The sequence below is a fragment of the Callithrix jacchus genome, chromosome 11 (assembly GCF_049354715.1).
Source record: "Callithrix jacchus isolate 240 chromosome 11, calJac240_pri, whole genome shotgun sequence".
Taxonomy (NCBI): Eukaryota; Metazoa; Chordata; class Mammalia; order Primates; family Cebidae; genus Callithrix; species Callithrix jacchus.
This window is the reverse complement of record NC_133512.1, coordinates 76,280,427-76,302,189: the sequence shown is the minus strand read 5'-3', so window position 1 is coordinate 76,302,189 and position 21,763 is coordinate 76,280,427. Positions and strand designations below refer to the sequence as shown.

At 47.5% G+C, this 21,763-nt stretch overlaps 1 long non-coding RNA gene across 1 annotated transcript in view; it reads right to left on the bottom strand.

Annotated features, from left to right (window-relative positions):
- Positions 1-535: 535 nt before the first annotated feature.
- The window catches only part of LOC144578390 (uncharacterized), a 42,592-nt gene continuing 21,364 nt past the window's right edge, over positions 536-21,763 (bottom strand). The window contains exons 2-3 of the long non-coding RNA XR_013524070.1: positions 1,418-1,797; positions 536-1,330 (exon numbers count right to left, since the gene is read on the bottom strand). This is a non-coding gene — a long non-coding RNA (uncharacterized LOC144578390). The remainder of the gene's footprint in view (positions 1,331-1,417; positions 1,798-21,763) is intronic.

The following is a 21,763-nucleotide window of genomic DNA, read 5'->3' as shown; positions in this document are numbered from 1 at the left end:
AGGGTGATGTGGTTTGCCCAAGGGCACAGAGCTAGTTGGTGATGGAGCCAGTTTTCAAATCCTGGACAGATCCAATTCCAAAAGCCTCCCCTTTCTATGCTACATCCCCTCCCAAGCAAGTATGGGAGAAGAGGAAAGCACATTGCTTATGACATGGGTCAAGTCAGTTTGCACCAAGGTCATTAACCCACTCAGACCTTGAGGTTTTAGGCCACTGTTTGAAATCCTGATGGTATGTTAGAATCATCTGCGGATGTACTGAAAGTTTTTTTTGTTTTTTTTTGAGGCCTGGGCCTCATCTCCAGAAATTTTGATTTAATTGGCCTTGGGCATAGCTAAGACAAGGAGAGGATGTAAAACTCTTCAGGTGATTCTTGGCTCAATCAGGGCTGAAAATCACCAGTTAAGGCCCTTTGCATTTCCAACCTCTATCCTATAAACCTTTCAACTGGTCCCATAATGGGAGTTAGAACAACACTCCATTCATTCTTGTAATTTTTTATTGTGATAAAATAGGCATTACGTAAAACTGATCTTTTTCTTTTTTTTTTTCTTGACACAGTCTCACTCTGTGACCTAGACTGGAATACAGTGACATAATCTCAGCTCACTGCAATCTCTGCCTTCCAGATTCAAGTGATTCTCCTGCCTCAGCCTCCCAAGTAGCTGGGACTACAGGAATGTGTCATCACGCCCAGCTAATTTTTGTATTTTAGTAGAGACGTGGTTATACCATATTGGCTAGGCTGGTCTCGAACTCCTGACCTCAGGTGATTCGCCTGCCCCAGCCTCCCAAAGTGCTAGGATTACAGGCGTGAGCCACCATGCCCAGCCAAAACTGACCATTCTAAAGTGTACAATTCACTGGTACTAAGTACATTCACAATGTTTTGCAACCATCACCACTATCTGGTTCCAGAACTTTTTTTTTTTAGCACAATGTGAAAAACCCAATGGGAGTCACTCCCCATTCCTCCCCTTCCCCCAGTTAATATGCTTTCTGTCTCTATGAATTTATGTATTCTGGTCCTATGATATAATCATACAATATATGGCCTTTTGTATGTGGCTTATTTAGGTTGGCATCATATTTTTTTTCCAACCTGAAGCAGAATGGATAGCATAATGTTTTCAAGGTTCATCCAGTTGTAGGTGTATTAAGACTTCACTCCTTTTTATGGGTGAATAATATTCCACTGCATGAATATACCACAATTTATTTATTCCTTCATCAGTTGATGGACACTTGAGTGGTTTCCATGTTTTGACTTCTGTTCACTCTTCTCTCAAATCTGAAGTTCCTCAGGACACGGCTTTACAGAAAGAAGGACTAGAGAGGAAGAGTTTTATAGGTTAACACTGGGACTATAGAGTGGACCTGTGATTCTGAAATCCCACCTAGCAGCATCCACATTACCTGGAGACTTGTTACAAATGCAAATCCTTATGCCCCACCGCAGACCTACCGAAGGCAGAAACTCTGGGGGCGGGGCCCAGCAGTCTGTTTTCACAGCTCTCCAGGTGACTCAGACACAGGCTGAAGTTTAAGAACCACTGGCATAACCGACACTAGCATGGGGCTCCAGCTCAAGACATTTCTGTGGCTTTCGCTCAGGTTGAGTCCGGCCACACTGTGAACCAAGCACCTCGGGAGCAGAGCAGTCTCCAGCCCTGGGCAGCCTCTCTGTTAGTGCAGTCATAACACTCTCATCTGCTGGATCCAGGATGTTAGTGTCACTGAGTTCAGCTGGTGCATGAGACGAGGTTGTCACGACACCCTTAAGTGATCACAGCTCTCTGTAATAAGCAAACACATGTTGTAAGAATATAGTCTTAATTAGAGAGCTGCATCCTAGCAGTTTACATTGTTGAGTGTCTTATACTCAGAGAACTGCAATTAACTTGTTCACTCCAGAATTGCTACCAGAAAACAATGACAGCGTCTCCACAGTCTGGTTTCTGCTTCTCCTTCTGGCCTGGTGAAAATCCTGCTTTTCCCCACCAGCCTGGATTACTCCTACTCACTCCTCCAAGTCAGTGGGTCACATGTCAGGCCACCTCCCTGCCTTTGCTCAAGGGGTTTCTCCTTCTTGTGACACCCTCCTATTCTCTCCCCACTCCTTACATCCCATCCACCCCTCACACTCAATCCACCTTCGCCTCTCTTGTGAGAGCCCAATGGGGTCATCCCCGCCATCGGCCATCTCCTCTTCCTTGCCCTTCTTTTTGGTACCACGATTCTTCACTTGACCACACTATTTGGGCATCTCTTGTCATTTTTGTTATATTGTTATTTGGTCCTTACTTTTTCAGACTTAATTCCTGACCATCGCCTATTTTATACGCTTTAATACATGTTGTAGCAGTGGGAGAATGCTATTTAAAGCCATGACTGTGGCCACTTTCCCATATCAGGACATAAATTCTCTTATAGGAAGAAATAATACCATGAGCCTTGATGGGACTTTGTAGGTGAGAAACGCAGGCTCTGGGTATAGCCTGGGTAACGAGAGCGAAACTCCGTCTCAAAAAAAAAAAAGAAAAGAAAAATGAAGAATGAGCTGTATTGTGCTCTGGTGGGAAGAAACCAGAATTTGAGGATTGCAGGAAGCCATTATTTGAGTAGACAGCCGCACCTAGAGAATAGCAAAGCCTAAAAAGGTAATAGCAAGGCAAGATCTTAAGGGGACATGGCAAGTGGTCTGGCTAAAGGGCAGGACATTAGGCCTTCTGCTATTGTCCCTATGATGCTGTGCTCCAATTCTGCTGCATTCAGCCAAACACTGACTAAACCAGAAAGGATAAAGGAACTGGGACCCTGTACAGCAGGGAGACACGGGTACAGCAGAGTAACATGTCAGGGATGGGGCAGTCACTGCCAGGATGCTGACAACCCTGGACCAGGAGACTGTGAGTGCTCAGAGACAGTCTCAGGACATCTTGAGGAGGACTCTGCTCGTTAATCTGGGTACACAAGAAGAGGAGCCCAGAAGACTGGATGCCTTAGAGTCCTGCTGTGCCAGAATTACAAGCATGCAATGTCTTCCATGCAGAAATAGGACAATACTGTATTTGCCTTTCTGAAATATTCTGCTGGGATGGTGGCTACAGGGTGGAGAAGACTTTGGAACTGTTTTTTGTCTGATAGTTTGGGGGGGGTCCAATATATTAGGCAAAAATCACAATAAAAGAGACGTGCACTAAGTACCCTATGGGTACCATCTACTGTTGTTTTTTTTTTTTGAGATAGTGTCTTATTCTGTCACCCAAGCTGGAGTGTGGTGGCACAATCTTGGCTCACTGCAAACTCCGCCTCCCGGGTTCAAGAGATTCTCCTGCCTCAGCCTCCTGAGTAGCTGGGACTACAGGCGCCTGCCTCCATGCTCAGCTACTTTTTCTATTTTTAGTAGAGACCTGGTTTCGCCATGCTGGCCAGGCTGGTCTTGAACTCCTGGGCTCAAATAATCCACCCACCTTGGCCTCCTAAAGTGCTGGGATTACAGGTGTGAGCCACTGCGCTGGCCCTATTAATTTTTTTTTAACAGCCAGAACAGAAACTTAATTGCCTTGAGACTTTCTCCAATTAAAATTATGGCAGCCCTGATACATGAACTGTGGGTTCTCAGTCATCCATTTGTCTGTGTCCTGGAGTGGACTGAAGCTTACTTTCTACATGTACCCTGGCCTTTCTTCCCTGTTTGCCCACCCCCTTTTCTGAACCTAGGTCAGTTCAAGCTAGAGCCCGTATTGGGATCCTGAGCAGGAGTGTGTCAGTCCTGGGTCCCATCTTGGCCCACAGGTAAAACATGGTTCCACAGTGACGAGCTGTCCAGAATGTTGGCCCCTCAGGAACTCATCAGGATCCACACATTTCCTTAAACTCACTGCTGCCCAAGATTTGTTAAAGGCTCTGCTGTCAAGGACAGCCTTAGGAAGGACTGTCACAGGGATATTCGGTCCTAATCAGTTTTCCAGAGAAGGCAGTGGCAGAGGCACCCGAGCAGCTCCGCCTGCCTGCCTGGGTTTGAAGGCTGCCTAGGGATCATGAGCTCAGTGACCTTGGGAAGCTTTCTCAGCTTTTCTGGGCCTCAGTTTATTGATCTGTAAAATGGGGGTGAGCATGTTATAATCTCATATGGGTGTTGTAAGACTTAAGCGAGATGATCAATACAGAGGGCTCAGAGCTCTCACTGGCCCTTGTGATGCTCAGTAAGCACTCGCTGTTGCTGCCCCTGGTTAAGCCACAGCCCCTGCGAGCTCTGGGCCTAAAGTCTATGATGCTGGCTCTCAGGAATGGTTTCTATTGGCTTATGCTGTGGCTTGTTGCCATTCCCCTCTATTAAAGGGAAGCCGGTGGTACTTACCACTGGGTTTCCTCTGAAGAAGTTGTTGAGAACAGTTCATAACGTTGCATAGTACCCTTTTCAGAAGGACTCTACAGAGCTCTCTCTGAGCAGCTGCCTCTCCTGAGCCACTGTTTTCCTCTTGTGAACACTGTGATGATGTAATAATCAGGTTTCTCTTATCACACTGGCCCTGACAAAGTGAGTGTGACTTCATGGTAAGTATTTGTAAATGGACCTCATTCCTGGCTCTATTTTATGACCCCACCATTTGATTTCTTCCTGTTAAGTTGTTCTATGCCTTGTAATAATAATAACTATCCACTGAGCACCTCTGTAGTCTAGGAACTACAGGCTAGTGCTAGGAGCTTTACGTGAACTGGTATTAATGTCTACCCTAATTCTATCGGGAAGACATCATTCTCAATTACAGGCAGAGAAACCCAGTGGTGGAAAGATGCTGGCACTTGTCCACGGTTCCTGGGAAGGAGAGCAGGAGAGCTGGGAGTGCAGCCACACTGTCACACACACCTAACTGATGCCCTCTTCCAGCATGTGAAGCATTTCTGTTCCTGTCATAAATGCTCTGGGGAACAAGGCAAGACATAAATAAATAAATTACACTTCAAATGATGCCTTCCTTGCTAGTTCTCTTATTTCTCAGACGAGACTGTGGTTATGGTATCGATGCTCCAGGTCCCCGAAAGTCCCAGAAAACCATGACCAATGGCCCTGGGGTAAAATGAGGAAGAGCTCAGAAAGAAGTAAAAGCACACATGAATTCTGCTCCTGGTGCCAGAAACATATGATTTGTTGATCACAGGGCTGCCTCCTTCTGTCCCCCGAACACTGGCCTCCCTTACATCACTCCAGGCCCCAGAAGCAGCATCAGGACTGCTGGGGTCTAGGGAGCACCTTAAACACAACTCTGTAACCTGCACCATGCCATTAGTTACTCCAGATGGGTTATGTCATCCCATGTGGTCTTCAGGGTACTCCCTATATGACGTGCTGGATGTGGAGATGTCTCCGCATGTCCCTGGAGGAGGTAGCAAAGAAGACCCAAGGCTCTGGAGTCTCCTGCCTGCACCTGGAATCCAGGACTCCTTCCTCTCTGCCTGCCTCAGTCTCCTTTTCATAAGAATATTGATGCTACAACCCTCTCCTAGGAAGATGGTAGAATGCGCAGTTAAGAGCACGGAGCCATGTGATCAGGTCGAATCCAGGCTCTGACACTAGCTGAATAACCCTGAGCAAGAGATTTAACCTTTCTGAAACCACCTTTAAGCTTTCTGTAAAATGTGGGTAATAGTAATTACTACTTCAGAGGAGTATGAAAGAATAAAATTGGTTATGGTTACAAAATAATTTAAACTATTCCTGGCACACAGTAGGCACTGTTTTATGTGTTGGCTGTTACTATTATTATACATGCAAAATGCTTATAGTGACCACCAATTGATCTTAGCTATTATCCCCGCCCCCTCTCCCCAAATCATGAACACAACTGCAAGCAGCGCCCTGGGAAACCTGGTCTTGTCTAGTATATGCAAAGGGCAGGAATTCTGTGAGTAGCTCTTTACATGAGAAACTGAACACAAATCCTCTCAGCTATTCCATCCTTGCCGAAGCAAGAAGGGAGGAAGGGAGTACAAACCATCTTAGATGCAGCTAGCTGCGTTTCTCAGCTCCTTAAGACAAAGAGAGACTCATCCTTTGAATTTCAAATAAAATAAACTCCCAAGCTTAACTCTAAGCTTCATGTAGACAAATTAGCTCTGAGGCCTAATCACTGGGGCTGTTTCTTAAGTGAATTCACATGAACAAACAGGTAACATTCTTCTTCCTATTCTAAGTAACTCAGCCTGGGAACAAGAAATTGACAGAAGCAGGGATGAGCCTGTGTGTGCACATGGAGCTGGGTTCTCCGCTCCCCGGGAGAGGCCAACACTCCCCTTCCCCGCTGCCCACTCTTTATAGCTGCTTCCCTGCTCTTTGCCTTCCTGAATGATTTTCTTTTACTGTCATAGTTTCAGACACTGAAAAAACTACCTTGGAAAATTCAAGATGAAGTCAGACTCAGAGGCATTTATTAAGAAGCATTTCTAAAGGGAGAAAAACAAATTACAGAAGCAGAAGCTGGGGTTGAGCAAGAAAAGATTCAGTGGTTTCAGGCAAAAGAAACAAGTATGATGGATAAAAACACAAACAGGAGCTAGGCCCCTAGAATCAGGAAGTATTATGTTTATTACTTAACCTTTATTAAATGTTCACTGCATCAAGCATACATGTATCTCATTTAATCTCCAGATGAAAAAGGGTAGCTACAAGGATCTTTATCTTTTTATAGACGGGGAAAGTAAAGTTTATAGAGGTTTAGGTATTTGCTGGCTTATAACTGTGCCCCTTGTGAGTCAGGAAAGACTGAAGAAGATTCAGAAAAGATCCAGAGATAAAGATGGGATCTAAAACTTAAGATATCTGGCCAGGCGTGGTAGCTCACACTGGTAATTCCAGCACTTTGGGAGGCCGAGGCGAGCAGGTCACCTGAGGTCAGGAGTTTGAGAGCAGCCATGGCCAACATGGTGAAACCAGTGTGTACTAAAAACAAAACAAAACAAAACAAAACAAAAAAAACCTGGGTGTGGTGGTGTGTGCCTGTAGTCCCAGCTACTCAGGAGGCTGAGGCAAGACAATCACTTGAACCTGGGAGGCAGAAGTTGCAGTGAGCCAAGATTGTACCGCTGTACTCCAGCCTGGGTGACAGAGTAAGACTCCATCTCAAAAATAAATAAATGCAGTAGAATACAATAAAATTCAAGACTTTTAGGAAGAGTTCTGTCAAAAGTCGTAGAATTGGTTAGCACAGGGAAAAAAGAACTGAAGATGGGAGGGGGAACAAAAGGCTTTATTCCCTAGTGTCCCTTGCAACTACCCTATGTGCCAGCCAGAGCTATAAGAAAAGGATTGTGTGGCATTTCCAATGAGTCTCCTTAAAAGAGAAGAAGTAAGCCTTTCCTCTGCCCCTTCCTGCTGTCTAGAATGCAGATGTAATGGTTGGAACTCTCGCAGTCATTTTGGACCTTGAGGCCACCTTGAGAAAAGGGGCCATACCTCAGGATGTGGAGCATCAAGCTAAATGTTTGGGTCCGCAACACAGTGGAGCCATACACCAGCCCTGGACTGCCTATCTCTGGATTTCTTTTATATGGGGGAGAAATACACTTCTATCTTGTCATAGCCACTACTATAGCAGAGTAAACATAATCCTAACAGATGGGCCCAGGCTTCTGCTGACAACCATCTTGTAACAACAAAGGAAGCCAGACTTGGAATACCAAGCTGATACCACAGTAGCAGAGCAGAAACAAACCCCAGGTCTCTCCATACATCATGAAACTGCTGGGTCAAGGTTCTCCTGAAGCTGACATTTCATGAGACTTTCCACTTACACAAACCAATAAACTCGCTTTATTTTTGAAGCTAGTTTGAGTTGGCAGTTTTGCTACTTGCAACTGAAAGCATCATAGTTGACATGGCATTTCATTTCCAACAAAAGAAGTATAAGCAGAAGTATATTTAAGTGCATCTGGGCTTCCCTTAAAGTGGAGTCATTAAATGCATACATAAGGTCTGAATGATTGTTTAAAATTACAATTATGTGATATATAACGTTTCAATCAGTGATAGGCCACAGAGCAGTGTTCCCATAAGATTATAATTGTTCGGTAGAAAGTCCCGCCACCCTCCCCCCAGGCTTCCTGCCGTCCGGAGGAAAACCCTCAGGCACTGCTCTGTTCTGCCCAACAACAACAAGCAGCCAATCATCGCAGCAGAAAAGCCCGCCAAGCCTCGGCCTATCCTGAACCGACACATAACCCTCTGAGCTACCTCAGCAGTCTGCCCAGAGACGGACAGCCTATCCTAAGCTCCCATGACACTCCGCCAGCCCTGTGTCCACGCCCCGTCCACCCCCCTATAAAACCCTCCTACCCCAGCTATGCAGCCGCAGCCAGCCCAGATCTCCTTCCTTTCCTGGCCTGCCCGCTGGTCCCAATAAACCTGAACTCGGCTTCCAACTCTCGAGCTGTTACTTGGGATCGGGTACCGGGCAGGGGTCTACAAGGGGGTCGCACATTTGGTGCCGAAACCCGGGAGCGAGGGTCGCTAGCCCCCCTAGTGACCCCCTCCCTCCAGCGACCTCTCCAGCCCTCCTCCAATTCGGCCTCAGCACTCCGGACCAGGTAAGTCCTGTTTCTTACCTTCTCCTTCCGTGGTGCGTGTGGCAAAGACCCTTCCTCTCAGTCCCACTCCACGGATCCCTCGCCAAGCGCTGGCCGGCCCGAGCAGGATCCCCCAACCAGGCTCCAGGAGCCTTGGGTCGGCAGACAAGGGACGCCTTCTCTGACCCACCCAATCCAAAACCATTAAATAAGAACGATCAGACAGGGGACGCCTTCTCTGGTCTTTCCTATCCACCTTCCTCTGGGGAAGCTGGTGGGTTGGAGGGACGCCTCCCCCACACTACCCCAGCCCACTCGGATACTGTTCCAAGACCGCCCTCGGCTGGCAGGAACCCTTTGCCACACACATCATGGGGAACGTGGAGTCCAAAATTCCTACAAATACCCCACTGGGCTGTCTACTTCTTAATTTTACCCGCTTGGGCTACTCCCAAACCCTTAGGCGAAAGAAGCTTATTTTCCTCTCCCAGGTGGCCTGGCCCCAGTACCAGCTCGATAACCGGTCGCATTGGCCCCCCACCGGCACTTTCGATTTCAATGTGCTCCGCGACCTAGATAACTTCTGCCGCCGAACTGGCAAAGATAAGGAAGTGCCTTATGTTCAGGCTTTTTGAGACGTGCGTTCCCATCCTGACCTCTGCTCTTCTTGCTCCACTCACCAAGTTCTTTTAGCCCGAACTCCTCCACCGCAGACTCCTACCTCCCCAACCAAGCCACCTCCCTATACTCTACAGGAAGAGATGCCTGACCATTTGTCTTCCCCCTTTGTTCCCACTCCGGAAGTCCCTGACCCATCTAACCCCCCTCCCTCTGTATCTCCTCCTGTTGTATCTCCTTCCTCCTCTCCGCCTACACCTTCCGCCACCCCCCCGACCGCTCCTCCTCTCATCTGCCCTCCGCCCTCCTCCCCCGTAGCGGCCCATACCTGTACCAAGACTTCAGTGCCTCCCTCTGTCATAGCACCCCTACGGGAAGTAGCCGGGGCAGAGGGCCTTGTCCAAGTCCATGTCCCTTTTTCTCTCCAAGACCTAGCTCAAATTGAACGCCGCCTTGGGTCCTTCTCGGCAGACCCCTCCACCTACATTAAGGAGTTTCAGTATCTCACCCAGGCCTATAGTCTCACCTGGCACGATATCCGGGTCATCTGTACATCGACCCTCTCTGCCAAAGAGCACAAGCGCGTCCTAGCGGCAGCCAGGCATCAAGCAGATAGAGATCATGCCATAAACCCAAACCAAGTCCCAGTAGGTACAGAAGTTATTCCCACCACAGATCCCCAATGGGTATATCAGGATGGAGCTGGCTCCCACATCCCAGCCCGAGACCGCATGCTTCAGTACTTGTTGCGCGGGTTAGAAGCTGTATCCAACAAGGTCATTAACTATGATAAACTAAGAGAAATTACACAGAAGCCAGATGAGAACCCTGCCCTTTTTCTCAACCGCCTTCAGGAAGCCCTTGTCCGCTATACCCGACTAGACCCAGCCTCCCAAAATGGTGCTACCGTCTTAGCTTCCCACTTCATTTCCCAATCCGCCCCTGACATTCGAAAAAAACTTAAAAAGGCCGAAGACGGCCCAGAGACTCCTATACAAGATCTGGTTAAGATGGCCTTTAAAGTCTTTAATGCCAGGGAAGATGCAGCAGAGGTTGCCCGCCAAGCTCGACTGAAGCAAAAGGTTGCGCTGCAGACCCAAGCCCTGGTGGCAGCCCTACGGCCAGCAGGAAACAGGGGTCCGAACAGCCGCTCCAAGCCCCCGCCAGGGGCGTGTTTCAAATGCGGCAAGGAAGGACATTGGGCCTCTAGTTGCTCCCAGCCACGGCCGCCCACCAGGCCCTGCCCCCTCTGTCAGCTCAGTGGCCACTGGAAATCAGAGTGCCCCCAGGGATCCAGGACCCCGGCCAATACAAGCCGAAGTAGTGGACCAAGGGGCGCCTCTCCGGGAGGGCCAACCCCTGATCCTCCGGCTCGGGAGTCTGGCTCTCCTGACCACCTATACCCTGAGCTACTGTGGCTTTTAGACGACTAGGGAGGCCCAGGCTCGTCGACCCCAGTAACCCTCACCGAGCCTAGGGTGTCACTTCAGGTAGCGGGAAAAAGCATCTCCTTTTTGCTGGATACGGGGACTACCTACTCTGTACTTCCCTCCTTCCAAGGCCAGACCATACTTTCCCAGGTCTCTGTTATGGGAATCGATGGAGCCGCACACACCCCACGCCAAACCCCACCGCTCACCTGTATATATAACTCAGTCCCATTCAGCCACTCTTTCCTCATTATCCCCTCTTGCCCTGTGCCTCTGTTGGGACGAGACATCCTAACAAAACTCAAAGCCCACATCACTTTCCCCGCCTCTCCCCAACACCTCCTGTTAGTTGCTCACCACCTCGACTCCGATTCAGACTATGCTTCCCCAGACATTCTCCTCCCTAAAGTACACCCTAAGGTATGGGAAACGGACACACCTGTAGTAGCCACACACCAAAAGCCAGTCAAGGTTTGCCTCCAGGAACACTCCTCCCGATTTCTTTGTCGACCTCAGTTTCCTATTTCCAAGAAACACCGCCTAGGACTTTGCCCTATCATTGAGAAGCTAAAAAGTCGCGGCCTCCTAGTACCCACCAATTCCCCATGTAACACTCCCACCCTCCCAGTCTGGAAACCCTCAGGAGAATACCGCCTTGTCCAAGACCTCCAACTAGTCAATGCTGCAGTAGTCCCTATACATCCTGTAGTCCCAAACCCGTACACCATACTCTCCAGAATTCCCTCCGATACTACCTTCTTCTCAGTCCTTGACCTCAAGGACGCCTTTTTCACCATTCCCTTACACCCATATTCCTATTTCAGCTTCGCCTTCACCTGGGAAGACCCACTTACTGACAACTCCTGTCAGCTCACCTGGACAGTTCTTCCCCAAGGTTTCAGGGATAGCCCTCACCTGTTCGGTCAGGCCCTGGCAACAGACCTTCTAGGCTGCCGCCTAGCCCCATCTATTGTTCTTCAGTATGTTGATGACCTACTCGTCTGTTCCCCCAGCCAGGAAGAGTGCACCCGAGCCACTACTGTTCTGCTCAACTTTTTAGGAGACAAAGGGTATAGAGTTTCAAGAAAGAAGGCCCAACTCGTTACCTCATCAGTCATTTACTTGGGCCTACAGCTTTCCCCGGGAAAGAAATCCATTATCCCTGATCGACTGCAGGCCCTGAAAGCCCTCCAACCCCCACAGTCTGCCACTGAAATACTCTCCTTTCTAGGGGTAGTGGGATTCTTCCGGCATTGGGTGCCCAACTTTGCCCTTCTGGCCAAGCCACTTTACCAAGCAGCCGCAGATACTCCTGAAGGCCCACTTACTTCACAGGGAACAGTGACTCGAGCCTTCCACACACTCCTACAAGCATTATGCGCTTCAACTTTTCTTGCTCTACCCAATCCCAATCTTCCTTTTCACTTGTATACGGATGAGAAAGCCCACATCGCGGTAGGAGTCCTGGCTCAACCAGTCAGCAACACCCTCCTTCCTCTAGCATACCTTTCCAAACAACTCAGCCCCACAGAAAAGGGGTGGCCACCTTGCCTCCGAGCCTTAGCAGCAGCCGCCACACTTACGACAGAGGCCCTTAAGATCAACCTCCAGCAACCACTCACAGTATTCTCCCCTCACAAACTGCAGGAGCTTGTGTCCGGTCAGGCCTTACCACACCTCGTGCCGTCCAAGGTCCAACTCCTGCACCTTCTATTCCTAGAGAACCCCGACATTTCTCTCTCTCACTGTCCTGCTCTTAACCCAGCCACCCTTTTCCCTTCTCCAACCACTCCGGCACAAGATCACCGATGCCTCGAGGTTATCATTGAAACCCAATCCCCACGGCCCGACCTACACTCCACCCCCATCAAGGCTGAAACAACACTCTTCGTAGATGGGAGCTCCTTCCTACGCCCAGGAAAACCCTGTATTGCTGGATATGCAATAGTGACCCATTCAGACATCATCGAGACTCATTCCCTCCCCTTAGGAACCACCTCACAACAGGCTGAGTTAGTCGCCCTCACCCGGGCTCTCAAGTGGGCCAGGGACAAAACTGTCAACATCTACACAGACTCAAAGTACGCTTTCCTTATTGCACACTCCCATTGTATGATCTGGAAAGAGAGAGGATTCTTGACCACCAAGGGCACCCCAGTAGTTAACAGAAAACTCATATCTGATCTCATCTCAGCCATCCAGCTTCCAAAGCAGGTTGCCATCATTCACTGTTGAGGACACCAAACCTCCGGGTCTCTAGTAGCCCTAGGTAATGCTTTTGCGGACAGGACAGCCAGGGAGACAGCACAAACCTGCCCACCCCCAAAAGAAATCTACTTCCTGTCACGCCGCTACCAACCCCAGTATTCCCCCTCTGAGCTCGAACTTTAACAGCAAAACCCTGGGGTGACCTTCAGGGATGGATGGGCCTTCAATCACAACCTTCTGATACTTCCCCAAGCACAAAAAACTACCATCATAAAGGACATCCATGATTCCCTGCATATCGGGCCAAAAGCCCTGCTCCACTTCCTCCTACCCATATTACATCCAGAAGGGCTTCCCTCCCTTATTCACCAGGTCCATGCTCAATGTCTCATTTGTGTGAAGACCAACCCCCAAGGAGCCTGTCACCTCCGCCAACAGCTCCACCAGTTGCGTGGAACTTTACCAGGACAAGATTGGCAAATTGATTTTACTCACATGCCAAGACATAAACAGTTTCAGTTCCTGTTAACCATTGTCGATACTTTTTCAGGCTGGATTGAAACTTTTCCCACCACTTTGGAGTCCGCCGACACCGTTGCCGCCCATCTCATCCAGGACATCATCCCTCGGTTTGGGCTTCCAGCCACTATTCAGTCAGACAACGGCCCGGCCTTTGTCTCCAAAGTTACTAATGCTGTCTGTGCTTCCTTAGGAATTCAGTGGAAGCTGCATGCGGCCTACCACCCCCAGTCATCAGGTAAGGTAGAACGGGCTAACGGACTCATCAAGGATCAGCTTACCAAACTCTCTCTCGAACTTAAGCAGTCATGGGTCTCTTTACTACCGTTAGCCCTTACCAGGCTGCAGGCCCGCCCCCGAGGAGCCTCACAGCTCAGTCCATTCGAGCTTCTATACGGGCGACCCTTCCTGTTATCCACTCCACCTTCTCCAGAAAGTTCCCCCCTGAACACCTACCTTCCCTATTTTACCCTCCTCAGACATCTACTCAGGGAACACGCCAACGCTTCCATACCCCAGACCTCAGAAATTCCACCCGCTCTGGGAAAGGTTGCCCCCGGTGATTCTGTCTTCATTAAAACTCTCACTCCAAAACCCCTCTCACCCCGGTGGGAAGGGCCCTACACCGTCATTTTAGCCACCCCAACGGCCATCAAGGTTGCTCAGATTCCATCTTGGGTCCATCTCTCAAGAGTAAAAAAGTATCCCGATGGCCCTTCCAGTTCCCGTTGGGAGTGTGTTCCTACTGGTCCTCTATCACTTAAGCTCGTTAAGCCCTGAATTGTCCTTAGCTAACCCACAGTATGTCTGGAGATTTTTTCTCACTGAAAATTATACCAAAACTACTGGGATTTGCTCGACCCCTCCTTACTCCCATAACCACCTCCTGACCACGTCAGATTGCCCCATCACAGGATGTGCATTCCCCATCCAACTCAACTTCTCCACCCTTAACAACGTCCGCAGTACTCACCCATTGCTATGCTTCAACTATAAACAGACAGGTGCTTGTAAGACCTCCAGTTAGCACTCTTGTATGGGATGTGTCTGGGGCTCCTGTCAGCGTGAGCCCACAGCTAACGAATGGGAGCAGGGTGGCCGCTTCCCTTCCCTCCTTAAGAGGACCACAAAATTCGACTCAGAAGGCAATCCCAGCAAAGAGTGCCAGCTTACTCTAACCATCCCAGATCCCTGGAACGATAGATGGCAAGCACCCCAAAAGGCCTCAGTCTACAAGACAAGCTCCACAAGTTATCCATCCTCACACTTATATATCTGGCAGGCGTATGTCCTCACCTCTCCAGAAATCCACAACACGATCCAAGTGCAAGAAACTACATTAAAAACTCAGCTAGCCCCTTTCTCGTGGTTAACCCTCATGAGAGAAGGCCTAAAGCTCGCCAACCAGACAGGGTTAACCAATCTGACCTCTTGCCTCCTGTGTGCTACTCTTGGACAAACTCCTCTAGTCGCAGTCCCAACCATGTTCCCTACACATCACACCAACGGGACAGGCCGACACCCCCCAATCCCAGATGTCCCACTCTCCTACCTCAACACTTCACCCTTTCCGGCCTGCTACTCTTCTCAGAGCTCAGACCCCACATGCAACAGGACTCAACAACTCACAACTAATCTAACAGCTCCCCGAGGTTTTTACTTTTGGTGCAACGGTACCCTTTCCAAACTACTAACCCAGTCCGACCTTAGAGGACATTCCCGCTGTCTCCCTGTCACCTTGGTCCCACGCCTCACTGTCTATTCACCGGCTGAGTTCCTTATGATGCACACTAGCGTGTCTTCCGCACGCCCCAGCTCCCATCGTCAACGAAGAGCTGCCTTTCTTCCCATAGCTATCGGGCTCTCCCTCGCAGGATCCACAGCTGCTCTAGGCCTAGGAAGCGGGGCCCTGATTAACACTCACCAGGCCCTAGCCCGCCTTTCCTCACAGCTGCAAACTGCAATTGATGACTCTGCTGCCTCCCTAGCATCTCTCCAGCGACAAGTCACTTCGGTTGCTCAAGTAGCCTTACAAAACCGAAGAGCTCTGGACCTGCTTACGGCCGAACGAGGAGGGACCTGCATCTTCTTACAGGAAGAATGTTGTTACTACGTCAATGAATCTGGGATAGTAGAAACCCGCATCGAAAATCTCCAGAAAATCAAGGCAGAGCTACAAAGTCACCAGTTCACCACTGAAGCCACCGCATGGTGGTCGTCATCCATGTACATCCTCCTATCCCCACTGATAGGGCCTCTGCTTATCATCTGTCTTTTCTTACTTGTTGCCCCTTGTTTCTTTCAGTTCTTGCAGCGCCGTTTCCAGGAGCTTACCCGGATCACTATCAACCAGATGCTGCTACAACCAGTCCCCAGCCATCCAGATTGCGCATATACCCCCCTACTGACCTCCCAGGCTCCGTAAAGACCCCACTCCGCCCCTGTCCAGCAGGAAGTAGCCAGATCGACTCCGCTGCCCCTTTCCCTTTTTTAAGGAGTCGGGAATGTTCAGTAGAAAGTCCCGCCACCCTCCCCCCAGGCTTCCTGCCGTCCGGAGGAAAACCCTCAGGCGCTGCTCTGTTCTGCCCAACAACAACAAGCAGCCAATCATTGCAGCAGAAAAGCCCGCCAAGCCTCGGCCTATCCTGAACCGACACATAACCCTCTGAGCTACCTCAGCAGTCTGCCCAGAGACGGACAGCCTATCCTAAGCTCCCACGACACTCCGCCAGCCCTGTGTCCACGCCCCGTCCACCCCCCTATAAAACCCTCCTACCCCAGCTACGCAGTCGCAGCCAGCCCAGATCTCCTTCCTTTCCTGGCTTGCCCGCTGGTCCCAATGAACCTGAACTCGGCTTCCAACTCTCGAGCTGTTACTTGGGATCGGGTACCGGGCAGGGGTCTACAAGGGGGTTGCACAATAATACCATATTTTTACTGTACCATTTCTGTGTTTACATGTTTAGATACACAAAATATTTAAGGCTGTGCTAAGTTGCTTACAGTATTCAGTACAGTAACATCTGTACAGATTTGTATCCTCATCTAGGTTTGTGTAGATACACTCTATGACACACGCTCAATGATGGAATCACCTAATAACACGTTTCTCAGAACATCTCTCCATTGTTACGTGACACGACTATACTTAACATTTATTGAGTCCCTAGTGTGTGCCAGGTAGTTGACATAAATTATCACTCATCTAGGCAACAGTACTAAATGGCAGAAATTGTTGTTCCTGTTTTACAAATGAAGAAACTGAGGCTCAGGGGATCACATAAGTTGCCCAAGGTTATATAACTAGTAAGGACACAGCTAGGAGTAGAACCCAGGCCTGCAGAGGTCCTACAGACTTAATCTTTGCATTACACAGAGCTCTGGCCACAAATAATCACCCAGGCTGGAGTACAGTGGTGCAATCTCAGCTCACTGCAACCTCCACCATCCAGGTTCAAGTGATTCTCATGCCTCAACCTCCTGAGTAGCTAGCTTTATAGGTGCACACCACCATGCCCAGCTAATTTTTGTATTTTTAGTAGAGATGGTGTTTCACCATGTTGGTCAGGCTGGTCTTAAACTACTGACCTCAAGTGATCCGCCTGCCTTGGCCTCCCAAAGTGCTGAGATTACAGGTGTGAGCCACTGTGCCCAGCTTGTTTTGTTTTTTACATTTTTTGTAGAGATGGGGTCTTGCTATGTTGCCCAAGCTGGTCTCAAACTCCTGGGCCAAAGCCATCCTCCCACTTTAGCCTCTTAAAGTGCTGGGATTACAGGTGCGAGCCACCACATTGAGTCTTAAATTAAGCTTTGCTTTTGGACATCTTACCGCTTGGCCAATTTGGAAGAACTTTTATATCAGTCTCACCAAAAAAATGGACCTGCAGTTGGGTGATTCAGCAGATATTGATAGTCAGAGACACAAATGTCCCCTCTCTCTTACCCACACTTGCTCACTCTGAGGGCTCTTTGGCTCTCTCTGAGGAATGGCTCATTTGGGTACCTTGACTATTTCTTCCTCTTTGTGACAGTACATAGCATTGAGGACACATATCTTTGATATTGCATCTCTCCCATGTTTGTCTTAACAAATTATACTATCTCACTAGTTTGTTCTTCTACTACTGGGCTGAGTGTTTGAATTTCACTTTCATTTAAGATTTAAGGTTGGACATTATACTCCAAAATCATTCCTGGTCCTTATTGATTAGCATTGATATAGTGCATCCAAACTGAAGATATTTGACATCCAAGTCACACTGGGTTTTCAGGCCCTGTTTTTCATCTATGAATAAACACACTAAAAGTTTTGTTTAATAGTATTGAAGTTGAAGCATGTCATGTTCATTTGCTGGTATGTAATTCATTATAAGCAAATGCTGACTCTGAATGTGAAGTCACATGAGGTGTATTTCCTGTGATTCTATGCTATTTAGAAATGATCCCGGAGGGCACAGTGGCTCACATCTGGAATCCCACCACTTTGGGAGGCCGAGGCAGGCAGATCACAAGGTCAGCAGTTTGAGACCAGCCTGGCCAACATGGTGATGCCCCATCTTAACTAAATAAAAAATTGGCCAGGTGTGGTGTGGGTGTCTGTAATCCCACCTACTTGGGAGGCTGAGGCAGGAGAATTGCTTGAACCCAGGAGGCAGAGGCTGCAGTGAGCCGAGATTGCACCACTGCACTCCAGCCTGGGTGAAAGAGCAAGATCCCACCTCAAAAAAGAAAAGAAAAGAAATGAAATGATCCCTTCAGCTAAGCATTTTTAAATATTTCAAAGTACAAAAAAATAAACCCCAGATAAATAAAATAAAAATGTTTTGCTCTTTACCAAATTGCCACATTCCATCTTATTTGGATAAGTCATCAATACTTCACAATCATCAATACCAGGTAATGCCAGTGAAAGCGGCATGAAATGGGGTATATACATAGCAGTCATTAATATTTCTTAGAATGCTAATGACATTTGTCTTCCCAGATAAGTCAGAGTGTGAATACATAAGTCACCAGAGCATACTTTATCATAGAATTCTGACCTAAAACACTATCCAAGCAAGTTTCCCAAATAAACAAATTCTCTGGAGTGTTTACTACTCCCACGATCCACTAAAGAGCTTCACAAGTAGCCAATAGAAAAAAGCAATCAAGGTCTTTCTGCACCCAGGAAATAGGTGTTTGCCAATAAGAATGAAAGCAACTTGAGAGGGAGAAATTCTGCGTTAAATATCATTTCTACGCCCATACAACATCTAACAAAGCACTGTCAGAAGAGTGTATATTCAAGAGAATGAGAAAACAAGCCAAAGACTAGGAGAAAATATTTACAAAAGACATCTGATGATGAACCGTTATCTAACAGATACAGAGAACTCTCAAAAACTCTAAAAACTCAACAATAAGAATATGAACAACCCAACTGAAAAACTGGCAAAAGATCTGAATAGACACCTCATAAAAAAAGACATAGTTTATTGTCGCCTGGTTCAGCTCCTGGTGCTTTCAGGGGTGAAGACTCTGTGAGTTCCTTGGCTATAGAGAGTCTTCGTATGGTGGCTTTTTCAGCTGCTGGTTGTAACAGCAATGTGCTAAGTATGTGGGCTAGCTCACTGTCTCCTGTGGAGTTAGAATGGCAGAGTTCTCTCGAAGCTTATCTTGTTCTCCAGTGGCATGCACTTTTAAATTTTTTCCCTAGTGCTTTATTGGCTGGGTCGAACAGGTTGAACTTCAGGCCAGAAGGGGAGCTGTCCACAGGGAAAAACTGATTGTGGTGGCCAGGCGCTATGGCTAATGCCTGTAATCCCAGCACTTTAAGAGGCTGAGGCAGGCATATTGCTTGAGCTCAGAAGTTCGACACCAGTCTAGGCAACATGGTAAAACCCTGTCTCTACCAAAAATACAAAAATTAGCTGGGTGTGGTGGTACAGACCTGTAATCCCAGCTACTTGGAAGGCAGAAGTTGCAGTGAGGTGAGATCACAATGCTTGCACTCCAGCCTGGCTGACAGAGGGAGGCCCTGTCTCATAAAAAAAAAAAAAAAAAATGTGGCTAGAACAAGTGGGTAAATGTAATACCCAATGATGGGCAGAGGTACCAGCCCTAATACAGGCGGCTGAGGGAGCTCTCAGTGAAATACACTGAGGCCTTCTGAGAAGGAAAGGAGGGAGACACCTCAGCTCCCCTGAAAGTGATCCACCTCCCAGTCATGCTCCTGACCCAGTGTCCCAGCTATTCAGATCAGACAGACACCTCTTTTCATCTGCAGGAAGGCTGATGTTCCATGTTGAGATGCAATGTGACTGTACCCCTTATGCAAGCCTGAACCTGGAGGGCACACTGCCTGTGGAGATGCAGCCCCCTTGAAGTGTTCAGGAACAGCTGTCTACAGGTGCACCCCATGGAGCACTACTCAGCCATAAAAAAGAACAAAATAATGTCTTTTGCAACAACTTGGATGGAGCTGGAAGCTATTTATTCTAAGTGAAGTAACTCAGAAATGGAAAGCCAAATACCATATGTTCTCACTTATAATCAGGAGCTAAACTATGGGTATGCAGAGGTATACAGAGTGGTGTAATGGACTCTGGAGACTCAGAAGGAGGCAAGGGGGAGGCAGGAGAGCAATAAAAAACTACATATTAGATACAATGCACATTACTTGGGTGACAGTTACACAAAAATCTCAGATTTCACCACTATACAATTCATCCATGTAAACAGAAACCACTTGAACCCCAAAAACTATTGAAGTAAAAAAATAAAGATATATAGCTAGCAAAAAGCATATAAGAATGCTCCATAGCATATGTCATTATGGAAATGCAAATTAAAACAATGATATACCCCTACATGCCTATTAGAATGGCCAAAATCCAAAACACTGACAATGGCAAATGCTGGCAAGGATGTGGAGCAACAGGAAGTGTCACTGATGGCTGTGCAGATGCAAAATGGCACGGTCACTCTGGAAAACAGATTGGCGTTTTGTCACAAAAAATAAATATATTCTTACCATATGATCCACCAAGAATGCTCCTTGGTATTTACCCTCTTTTGGTGTCAACTTAGGTCCATACAAAAACCTGCACATGGATATTTATAGCAGATTTATTCATAATCGCCAAAACGTGGAAGCAACCAAGATGTCCTTGATAGGTGAACAGACGAGCAATCTGCCATACATCCAGACAATGGCCTGTTATTCAGCTCTCAAAGAAATGAGCTGTCAAGCTCATGGAAAGACATGGAGGAAACAAGGTTATATTGCTAAGTGGAAGGGCCAACTGGAAAAGCCTACATACTGTTAATTCCAACTGTGCAACATTTTGGAAAAGGCAAAACCATGGAGAAGGTAAAACAAAAAAATGATGGTTGCCAGGGGTTGGAAGGGTGGGAGGAACGCCTAGGTGGAACAGAGGCTATTTTTAGGACAGTAAACTACTCTTTATGATACTATAATGGTGGATACATGTCATTATAAATTTATCCAAACCCACTGGACATACAACACTAAGAGTGAACCCTAATATAAATGATGAACTTTGAGGGACGATGAGGTGTCAGTGTTGCTTCATCAACTGTAACAAATGTCCCACCTCTGGTGGGGGATGCTGTTAGCTTCGGAGGACTGTGCAAGTGGGTGGGTCTATGAGAAATCTCTGGACTATCTGCTCAAGTTTGCTGGGAACCTATATCCACTCTAAAATATAAAGTCTATTTTTAAAATTATATGTTCAATAAACTCAACTTAATATATTTAATGAACTACTTGTATGTGAAATGATAAGTTGCATGTATGGCAATTTCAAAGCCACACATTTTGTTAAAATGGTTATTATCCAAAGATCTTAAAAACAACTATATGTAACTCAGCTCTAATATTCTACCCATGGGAAAATGCCACCACCAGGTCAACTAATTAACCACAACCAAGTTAATTTTGTCAAGTAATGGCAAAGGCTCAATCAGCGCTAACTCCAACTAGAGATGCCACCTTACACCTCCATTGTCTTGGAAGGTGGTCTCAGAGGCTCTGAAAAGCACAAAGTAGCATCTTCACTGAATGCAATCATGGAAATAGACCAAAGAAGTTTCTGTAACCCTGGAAACAAAGCCAGACATATCATTTTAGTATAAAGGGCAGATTCTAAACAGCCTAAACACTATCAAACACCCTTATCAGTGCCACACCTGTAGAGTTCACAATACACACACCATTTGTGGGAGGTGTGGCAGGAAGGTCGTTATGAAAAGATCCCTGCCTCTGGTCTGAAATTAAAAACAGAAATGTGGAAGAACACCTTACAGAGACAATTTCTCTTCTAGAGATTAGAAAGGCATTTCCTTCCTGGTCAGAAAGATGCTACACAACTACTGTCAGCTGAAAGATTAACAAACAAACAAACAAAAACAACCACAT